The sequence below is a fragment of the Leptonychotes weddellii genome, chromosome 4 (assembly GCF_054177405.1).
Source record: "Leptonychotes weddellii isolate Sample4059 chromosome 4, ASM5417740v2, whole genome shotgun sequence".
Taxonomy (NCBI): Eukaryota; Metazoa; Chordata; class Mammalia; order Carnivora; family Phocidae; genus Leptonychotes; species Leptonychotes weddellii.
The window spans coordinates 86,978,307-86,988,415 of record NC_138372.1 but is presented as its reverse complement, the minus strand read 5'-3'; the positions used below and the strand labels follow the sequence as shown (position 1 = coordinate 86,988,415).

Sequence of the window (10,109 nt, the reverse complement as noted above, 5' to 3'; positions counted from 1 at the left end):
GGGCAAATATATTAATGTTTAGCACAGTGCCTAGCATCTAGTGAGAGCTCTAGAGAGAAGAGTAACTACTATTTATTAAGCAACATTTTATGTTAGGTATTACATAAGGGCCTAGTATACATAAAGTGCTTAACATGCTGTCTCATTGTCTCCTAACAATTCCATCAAGTAGACACTTCTGTAATGCCCAAATCACAGATGAGAAAATTGAGGCACAGAAAGATTATGCAATTTGCTTAAGTTAGAAGTGAAAGAAAGGATATACACCAAGTCTATCTGACTCCAGACCAGGATCCCAAACATAATTCTATCCTGCCAGTCCCTGAATATAGACAAAACCCTGATAACTTTGGCAGTTTGAGTAGTAAAGATATTGATCACTGGCTAGTCAAGGCGTTTCCAGGAACCACAAAAGGTCCTCCATGGTATGGTCTTATCTTTCATCAGAGTGAGGTTCTGGTCCTTAGCCCTAAAGGCTTAGAAATCCAATCTGTTAACACACAGATCGCAAATTCTTCTCCCAAAGCACTCACGCTCCCAGAGCCTGGTATTCAAATCCAGAACACCAGTGTATTCATAATGAAAATCATGAATATAAATAGAAAGAAATATAATAGCTAAGGGCTAAAACATTCATACCCTGGGGTGCCTGGCTGGCTCAGTCAACAGAGCATGCAACTCTTGATCTTAGGGTAGTGAGTTGAAGCCCCTCGTTAGGATTACTTAAAACATAAAAAATAAAATTAAATAAATAAATAAAAACATTCTTGTCCTGTGACCAACACTTGGAAATCTGATTCTAAGAGCAGGTTGCTTACGGAACGTGGAACTAGAAATAAGGATGTCTATTTTATGCGTGAATGTTTGATAGAACAAAATCCATCCAACTCCAAAGCAGCAATTTACCTGTTTCCAAAACCGAACAGACCAGTGTAACCTCTCACCTAAAAACACTTGGATAAACACCATCAGGATTTGCCTCATAGATCCTCTTTCTTCCTAAGTTTTCAGGGTCGACCCGTGCTGACTCTATGTTCTTTCTTGAACTGAGGTTAATCTTTTTTTCAGGTTACAGAATACTTCTTTTTTACTAAGATTCTGAACAGCTATACTTAGATGCATTATGCATTGATTTGCAGGTTTAAATCTAAAAGGGCCGCTGGACTTCCAGGTTCTTCGGGGGAAGTCTACTCTCTGAGGCCACAAAGGACTCAGAGCAGCAATAAGAGACAAACCCCTCTGATGGAAGCTGCCTTCTCCTCTATGAACCTTTTGCTGGGGGCACCTGGGTGGCTCAGTTGTTAAGCGTCTGCCCTCGGCTTGGGTCATGATCCCAGGGTCCTGGGATAGAGTCCCGCATGGGGCTCCCTGCTCAGCGGGAAGCCTGCTTCTCCCTCTCCCACTTCCTCTGCTTGTGTTCCCTCTCTCACTGTCTCTGTCAAATAAATAAATAAAATCTTAAAAAAATAAAAAATGTTAAAAAAAAAAAAAGAAACTTTTGCTGGTTGGCTCTCCAGCTTCAGACACAGACTGTTGCTAGCAATTTTCACCCACCTACTACAATCTGAAAGGTAACAAACACTGTTTCTGTAGCTACTGAAGGAGACAGGCTGGTTGAAGATTTACATGGCTCTGTTGACTGCCTGGCTATGCCAGCTCTGGGGGAAATCAGTGTACAGGGTGTGAAATGATTTTTTTCTTGGCTCTTTGCTGTAGGTCCAGGCAGCTACGGCAACAGCGGCAGTTGCTCCTCTCGTGCAGAGCCTTCCAGAATGCCTGGGAGTCTCCTGCTGATAACAATATGGAATGGCTGGAACCAAAGAGGTTGGAAGCCCTAGCAGCTACAGCAGCCGAGATTTAAAGCAGGGCAGTTACCCCAGAACCTTTGGGCTCAGGGTAACTTCAGAACCTGCAGGCAAGGAATGGATGCTTCACTGTGTACACTTGCCATGCGACAGCCACGCACAGCAGATCATAAGGAAAGAACAGTGTGGACAAACTCCTCTCGTCTCCTTCTGCAGGTGATAAGGAAAGAACAGTGTGGACAAACTCCTCTCGTCTCCTTCTGCAGGTGAGGCGTTTCCGTACTTTCAGACACAAAGCAAAGACAGAGCACCTGGGGGCGGGGGGGGGGGAGGGGGGGAAGGGATTTTCCCAGCATTACTAGGAAGGTACGAGAACTGAAGTCCTTGGCTTTCAGGGCCTACCATTGCCAGTTCCTTTCTACAGGATGGAAAGAATCTCAGGGAGCCCCAGAGTTCCTAGTGCCTGGACACATGACTCCACAGCCTCTCCCTGAAAAGATCTCTAGATGATGCTGGGAGAGAGGGGGAGGGCTGATCAGGGAAGTCAAGATACAGTTACTAATTCTCTTCACTGAAGGCCAACCGGGAGGCTAGACAATCAAGTCCACTTACTCAAGATACCATGATTTCTTACCATATGCCACCTCTCCCCAACATTCATACATTAAAATGAAGTTCCCATCAGTGTTTAGGGGTTAACTGAGTAGCAAGACTTGGCCCCTTTATCACTCCAGATTCTTGCAATTTTGTTTTCTGAACACTCCTTTCTTGTCTTAATTGGCCCTACCCATTGAGGTAGATTCCACATCTTTCTCCTGTATCTTTGGATTGGCTAAAGCCTCTGACCCTTCCACTGCAGAGTCTAAAAGCAGGGAGATGGCCAAAATAGGCAGTCAGGGAAGAACGCAGGCATTCCTATTGCATCTGCTCAGTCTCTCAGCAATCCTCATGTCAGGGAATCTCTCAAGTTTACAGGCTGGGGCCACAAAGAGTCTCCCCTTCCTCACTCACTGTGTAACGCATGGAGCAAGGTCTCTCAGACGCTATCTGCCGAGTAGTGAAAGTCAGAGATGCTGTTGTTGAATGTGGGTGTTTTCCAGCAGCTCTGTTCTGCATGTAATTCCTCAGAGCTGCTCCCTGGCTCTGCGTTAGCTGGGTTCTCGATGACTCCCAGCATGACTCCCTACCCTTTCTCTTGTTGTCACTGGCTGTCGGGGGAATTGCTGTTCATGGCTTCCACAGGTAACTCCTATTATAATTGTTGTTGTTGTTGTGATTTTTAATACTTAGAGAGCTGGCACACACAGCTGACCGACTTCCACAAAGCCAGGCAACAGGTTACCACTTTAGCAAGTCTTGCTCCACTGATCGATTCAAAGGCATCTGTTGAACATTGGCAAGTGCAATGTACCACCTGATGATGTGCAGGGGAGCAAAGATGAATGAGAGAAGGGATTCTCTCCTCAAAAAAGGCCACATTATAACGGAGACATAGGTGCACACAGAAATCACTGTAATAAAAGGTAAGCATGTGAGGACAGGTCACTGCTACACTCTCCACACCTGGAAAAGTTAAAGGTGAGAATTTTCACCTACCAGGCCACTAGCCATATGCCTATTGATCAGCTGGGGTAGTCTGAGTCTGTTTTGGCCTCAGAAGCCAATGCCAAGATGAACTGTAACATGTTGGGCACCATAAAGCAAATATTTTGTAACGCTCTATGGGTATGTAACAGGAGCTCAGCGTGTTAACACTTTCCTTTAAAGGGATCTCTTTTAATTTAATGAAGTGGGTTGACCGCCATTCATTTCCCTTTAATAGCAAGAGAAATAGAAGTTGAACTTCTCTTTCCTGTTCCTCAGGGCAACTAACAAGAGAACAAACAGGGTTCAGTACCAGGAATAAAGTTGACTCATACTCTTAGGCTTTCTCTCCTTTTAGAACACATTGATTGAAGACTTGGAATGGGATAACATTCATTCGCATAGAGAAACAGATGAGGTCGCCAAAGAAGAGAGGGTAGGGAGGGAACAGGGAAAATGAGGTGAAGGAATAGGGACAGTGGCTGTTGCACTACCTTTGACAAAGTCTCTTCATCTCAGAAGAAAAGACTGTTCCAGGAAGATTATATTCTAGGCAGCATGATGAGGATGAGTAGAAATCATATATCGTGGCCCACCATCCTAGGAGAAGAGAGTAAGTCTGTGGCAACATGAATAAATACATTTTTGTGGCCTAGTGCCAGCCCAAGGTCCCCAGGTCTACAAAACTTAAAAACAAACCAACAAGAGTAGGGGAACTCAGCTGGTTCAGTCAGTACAGCATGTGACCTGATCTGAGGGTCATGAGTTCGAGTCCCATGTTGGGCAGAGTTTATGTAGGAAAAAAAAAAAACAAAAAGAGTCTAGGCTCTAACATACAGAATTAGTAGCAGAGAGGAGGTGAAGCTTTCCCAAGGCAGGAATCTCAAGGGTGCCACTGAGCAACCTCAGGTCAAGAGGTAAGAACCTAAAACCCAGGAGGTGGCCCACAGTATACAAAAGATTTGTAGGGGACAGAGCTGCCTGGGTGGCTCAGTTGGTTAAGTGTCTCTTTATTTTGGCTCAGGTCATGATCTCAAGGTTGTGAGATGGAGCCATGCATCAGGCTCCATGAGCCTGCTTAAGATTCTCTCTCCCTCTGCCTCTCCCACCCCCCACCCCCATGCTCTCTTTCTCTCTCTCAAAAAAAAAAAAAAAAGATTTGTAGGGGATAAGGACACCATATCTTTTCCATAAATTGAACTTCAAAACAGTGACACAAAAGGAAACAGGACATGAGGAGTTCCTACACTGGGTTCTTGGCTTTCTAGATAGAAGGGGTAGAAATCATACCTCATCTTGCAGTGAATTCTTAGCCATTTTTTTTTTCCTGCATCATTGCCTTTGCTATCCCTCCCACTGCTCATTACTGTCACATAGCCTTTACCTGGTATTTAAATGTTCATGTTTGTTTTTATATATACTATAAACTACTTGAGGGCACTGATCATATCTTTATACCTTCGATGACAACTAGCTCAGTATCTGTTCTCAGTAGGTCATTAAGAAATGTTGTTTGATTTGATGTTATAGGAGAATTAGGGTCAACAGCTGCAAGGGCTGGCAATCCATAGGTTTCTGGCCAAGAATTTCCATGAGGCAAGGCAACATTTGGCAATTACAAGGGCATTCCAGTGAAGTGGAGTGTCAGATTTTGCAATAGTTCTGCAAATAAGATAGATTTTCTGGAGTGGCTGGGTTCGTGGAAAAACATGGGCTGAATGGCAAAAAATAATCTGGGTTCTCACCTTTATAGCAATCATTATAGCAAGATATAATCTCCATTAGATTCAAATAGGAAGGGATGACATTAATAAGTTTTCTTAGCACTACATAGCATTATGCTAGGTATTGTACATGAAGAATATTTTTTTAATGCTATTACTGATCTCACACTTAAAATCCTCAGGGGAATTCATGTACATACCCAAACTAGTCAGAGAACAATATGAGTGTTACAGATTAAACATTATAGCATTGCTGTTGGAGAAGGTGTCCTAAAAAAGGTAGTCTTGAGATGGGTCTTGGAAGTCCCCTAATTTTTGTTGGTCTTTGCTCCTTTGTGGCTTCACAAAGCTCTCTATCCTGTGGACATCTGAAACATAAAAAAGTTTATTGCTTAACCACCCTCCTCCATCCCCCGCTACCAACTCTACCTTATCCCCACCTATTAGTATTCCAAGATAGCATTTCTTATAGCTGGTGTAATAATGTGTTTCGTTCATATCCTCTATCTAGCCTTTGAGCTTGATAATCTATAACCCTAACCTCTAGATTAAGCTTTGCTCCAATTCAAGCATCCCAATTCTTCTTGCTAGAAGAACATGAAGAGAATGGGTCATTAGTTCAAAGAGTCAGTCTCAAAGGTAATTGGGCTTTGGGGCGGTTTCTGCCTTTTATCTCTATTCCTCAGTACTAGAATTCTTGCTGGTAACTTTCCCTCCCCAAAATAGAGTTATAGCCCCCCAAACTATCTCCTTGTCACTGGGGCATCTGGTTTCTACGACCATGTTTTTTGGATGCACTGTCACCTGAATCTGTATAAATTGCCTAGTGCCTGTTTAAATCCACAACCTGGATCTCAGATTCATTTTGGACTTTTTACCATTGATTAAAAACTTTCTGCATGGTCCTCGGGGGCTAGTTTTGACACCAGAGTCACAGAGAAGATGGTACACTGGTAGCCCAGGGGTCTCTTATTTCAAATATTCCTGGGCTACAAGGCAAGAATAAGTGAGAGGCTACAGCTCTGTAATGGGCTCTTGGTCACCAACTTAGTTTATGATCCAAACAATAGCCTGAGAAGATTTCAGCTTTAAAGTATGAGGCAATGAAAAGGGTATTTTATTAAATACAGCATAAAATGGATTAGATAGCAGGGTGACCATCAAGACACCATATGCCTTAACATTTACATCAGATGGAATGAGATAATGTATGCAAAGCACCCAGCACAGTCCCTGGCACTCCCTCCCTTGCATGTGGATTTCCGTTTACAATGTGCTTTTGTTTATATTAAATCTCCCCTAAAACCTTGTGAATTAGTTACTGCCCCCAGAGCAGTACCTTGACCGTAAAAGTGGCACATCTGAAAAATTGCACGGCTGAGAGTCAGACTCAGGTCTTCAGACCCCAAAGCTAGTTCTGTTTGCCCTGCACCCCAGACTCTTCTTACTGCGTTGTGCTAGACTGAAGATTGTGAAGGCCTGGATCAGAGTGCTAACAATGAGATGGAGATCAAAGAATGACCTGTGAGCTCCTGCATAGCTGATATCAGACATATAGATATGATATAAAGATATTATATATCTTTATTTGTAAAAAGAAATAAAAACAAGTCCAATACTTTTTTTTTTTTCAAGATTTTATTTATTTATTTGACAGAGAGAGACACAGTGAGAGAGGGAACACAAGCACGGGGGGGTGGGAGAGGGAGAAGCAGGCTTCCCGCGGAGCAGGGAGCCCGATGTGGGGCTCGATCCCAGGACCCTGGGATCATGACCCGAGCCGAAGGCAGACGCTTAACGACTGAGCCACCCAGGCGCCCCTCCAATACTTTATTTTACCTATTCCAAGATACATATATTTTCACTTCTTAACATCTCTGAAATTGAAGCAATTGACATTTTTCAGCTGTTTCCACTGCTTAATACTTGTGATGTCATTGCTGTTCTCTGCTTACCTACAAACTTGGTTGCTACTCCTGGTTGAATGACTGGACAACTGAAACCCAAGGACATTTCAGTCAGCCAATCACTTAAGCAACATTTGCACAAGACATATGAATCCTAAGTGTTGTCTGAAAACCTTCCATTGACACCTTTCCATGAGAACAAGAAAGTGTCGACATAAAAATTTGTAGAATCGATGTCAGAAGGTTGGAAGAAAATCTTAGGAAAAAAATGAAGCCCTGCCTCGGCACTGTGCATGGCCACTGATTTTATATTAATTTTATTTTATTTATGTATTTATGTATGTATTTATTTAGAGCATGAGCGGGGGCAGGGCAGAGGGAGAGAATCTCAAGCAGACTCTGCGCTGAACGCAGAGCCCCACCCGGGGCCAAATCTCACCACCCTGAGATCATTACCTGAGACGGAACCAAGAGTCAGACACTTAACTGACTGAGCCACTCAAATGCCCCTGCCACTGCTTTTGATGGCATAGAGGGTAATACTGTATCGAGAAACACAGTTCATCAGTTTTTCAGAGTTGAAAAGTGATTCAGAAGACATACTGAATATGAAGACATTTTGGACTACCTTAACTGAATCGTTTCCCTTTCATGCAAAGCTTTTATATATGATAAAAAAGAAAATCAATGTTTAAATAAACCAAAATTGGGGCACCCGGGTGGCTCAGTCGTTAAGCGTCCGCCTTCGGCTCGGGTCATGATCCCAGGGTTCTGGGATCGAGCCCTGCATCGGGCTCCCTGCTCCGCGGGAAGCCTGCTTTTCCCTCTCCCATTCCCCCTGCTTGTGTTCCCTCTCTCGCTGTCTCTCTCTCTGTCAAATATATAAACAAAATCTTAAATAAATAAATAAATAAATAAAGCAAAATAAGCCCTTTAATGAGGGCTGAGTGATAGGAAAGTATTGTGCCATAGAATAACTTGTACCCTTATTTTCTTTCTCAGTGGAATATAAAATAATGGTGTACCCTACAATCTGTGGTGTCTTAGATTCAATGAGAATGGTCATATTATATTTGTATAAGTGCTTCATGGTTTATATATTAACTCATTTTCATCATCATAATAACCTTATAATATCAGGAGCAGAATATTAGCCCCAGTTTTATCTATGGGAAAAATAAGGCAGATGAAATAACCTACTCAAACAGCTATAGAATCAGGATAAGGATTCATCCTAATTCAGTCCTCTAGAATAAGCCTAAACTCCATTTTTCCCCTCTAAAATTACAAGGCTGATCTCCATCTTAGTGCTACCGTTATAAAAAAAAAAAAAAAAAAAGCAGCTTTGATGAGAATGGACACAGTAGTTCAGGAAAAACACTGAATATGTCTCCCTTTTGGCAAGGAAAGTGAATTGTCAGGGTTTTAACAATAATAAATCACTATTACAAACAGCCTACAAATATAAAAGATGTTAAACAAATAATACTCAGGTTGTATTACTCAGGATGCGTTAATGCTGGCTGTCCCAGAGGTCAAACCCTGAATCCTTAGTAGCTTAACCAACAAAAGTTGCTATCTCACGCATGTCACATACCTAGCACAGGGTGACAGGTGGTGAAGGTCGTGTGTCGTTCCACCCCTTCACTCAGTAGCCAACAGGACTCAGGTTCTCCCATCTTATAGCTGTACCATGTGCAATATGTAACCTGCAAGCTTGCTGTGACAGGGTAAAAAGGGTTAGGGGAGACTTATCAGCTTATAACTTGTTCAGTCTGAAAGTGGTGCCTGCAAATGATACAAGTCACTTCTTTCACAGGCCATTAGCCAGAAGTAATCACAGGACCCCAACCTACCTGAAGGGAGGCTGGGAAATGCAGAGCAGCAATGGAATATTTGGTGAGTACTGTCCATACCACAGTAGTCCTATAATTATTTCCTTGAGGGCAAGAATCTGTTTTATGTACTGATACCCCCTAATATCTAGAATCGTGTCTGGCTTACAGTGTTCACTAACAATTACTGAACAAATAAATCAATGAATTAATAAATGGCATCTGAAGCTGTTTTTCCTCATTTCCACTATGAATCTGAAAGGTTTTCAAAAAGAATTAAAGTATTCAAGTTCAGGTTAACATTTCAGAAACACCTAGTGTTGACAAGACAACGTTTTGATAAGAATTTATTTGAAGTTGGCAAACTCATTCTCAAATGTAATTACAAATTACATGAAACCGTTTCTATGGGAGCTTAGTGATTCTTTAAATTGACTAAAATATAAGGAAATACAACACTCGACTCTAAAAGCCAGTTTGGATGGTTGGTTTCATTTTAAAAAATGAACACAGACTGCAATCTTCCTAGAAATGATCGCTTAGGGAGTTGGGAACAATTTGCCATGATGCTAAGAATTTAGATTGTGGTGATATGAGAAGGCAAGCAGCAGTCAGGCATGGGGAAAGCATAATAAGTAGTCGTCCTTTTGGCTCTAATTCAACACCTGTTCTTAACATTACCTGCATGATAGGAGGGCACAGAAAGTTCAATATTTGGTTTTCACAAAGGAATTTCAAAGTGATTATAAGATGTAATTCATCATTTATTCAACAAATGTTTATTAAGCACCAAATATGTGCACACACAATGCTTGGTGCTGGAGATTCAGGGGCAAAAGACAGAGTCCTACCCCAATGGAACTTAAAGTCTAATAGGGAAGCTAGACACTGAACTATATAATAAGCATGACATAGGTTGTGAAAGGGGAAGTAACAGGTACTATGGACTGAACGGGGAAACTTCTTGGTTTTCAGCAGTAAGAAAGTAGGGTCAGGGAAGATCTCAAGAAACTGATGTTTGGGGGCGCCTGAGTGGCTCAGTCGGTTGAACGTCTGCCTTCGGCTCGGGTCATGATCCCGGGGTCCTGGGATCGAACCCCACATCGGGCTCCCTGCTCCGCGGGAAGCCTGCTTCTCCCTCTCCCTCTGCCTGCCACTCCCCCTGCTTGTGCTCTCTATCAAATAAATAAATAAAATCTTTAAAAATAAATTAAAAAAAGGGCACCTGGGTGGCTCAGTTGGTTAAGCGACTGC

At 42.4% G+C, this 10,109-nt stretch overlaps 2 long non-coding RNA genes across 6 annotated transcripts in view; one reads left to right on the top strand and one right to left on the bottom strand.

The window, feature by feature from the left end:
- Window positions 1-1,744: 1,744 nt before the first annotated feature.
- The window catches only part of LOC115936585 (uncharacterized), a 19,577-nt gene continuing 11,212 nt past the window's right edge, over window positions 1,745-10,109 (top strand). Inside the window, exons 1-2 of one of the 3 annotated variants that reach the window (XR_014144088.1) lie at window positions 1,745-2,071; window positions 8,840-8,919. This is a non-coding gene — a long non-coding RNA (uncharacterized LOC115936585). Of the gene's footprint in view, window positions 2,072-8,669; window positions 8,920-10,109 lie in introns of those variants that run through there. The other 2 variants (XR_014144087.1, XR_014144089.1) reach the window with 2 other exon arrangements.
- LOC145720862 (uncharacterized) overlaps window positions 2,031-10,109 on the bottom strand; it is a 26,430-nt gene continuing 18,351 nt past the window's right edge. For 2 of the 3 annotated variants that reach the window (XR_014144091.1, XR_014144093.1), the window contains exons 2-3: window positions 3,884-3,989; window positions 2,031-3,316 (exon numbers count right to left, since the gene is read on the bottom strand). This is a non-coding gene — a long non-coding RNA (uncharacterized LOC145720862). Of the gene's footprint in view, window positions 3,317-3,883; window positions 3,990-5,313; window positions 6,702-10,109 lie in introns of those variants that run through there. The other variant, XR_014144092.1, reaches the window with a different exon arrangement.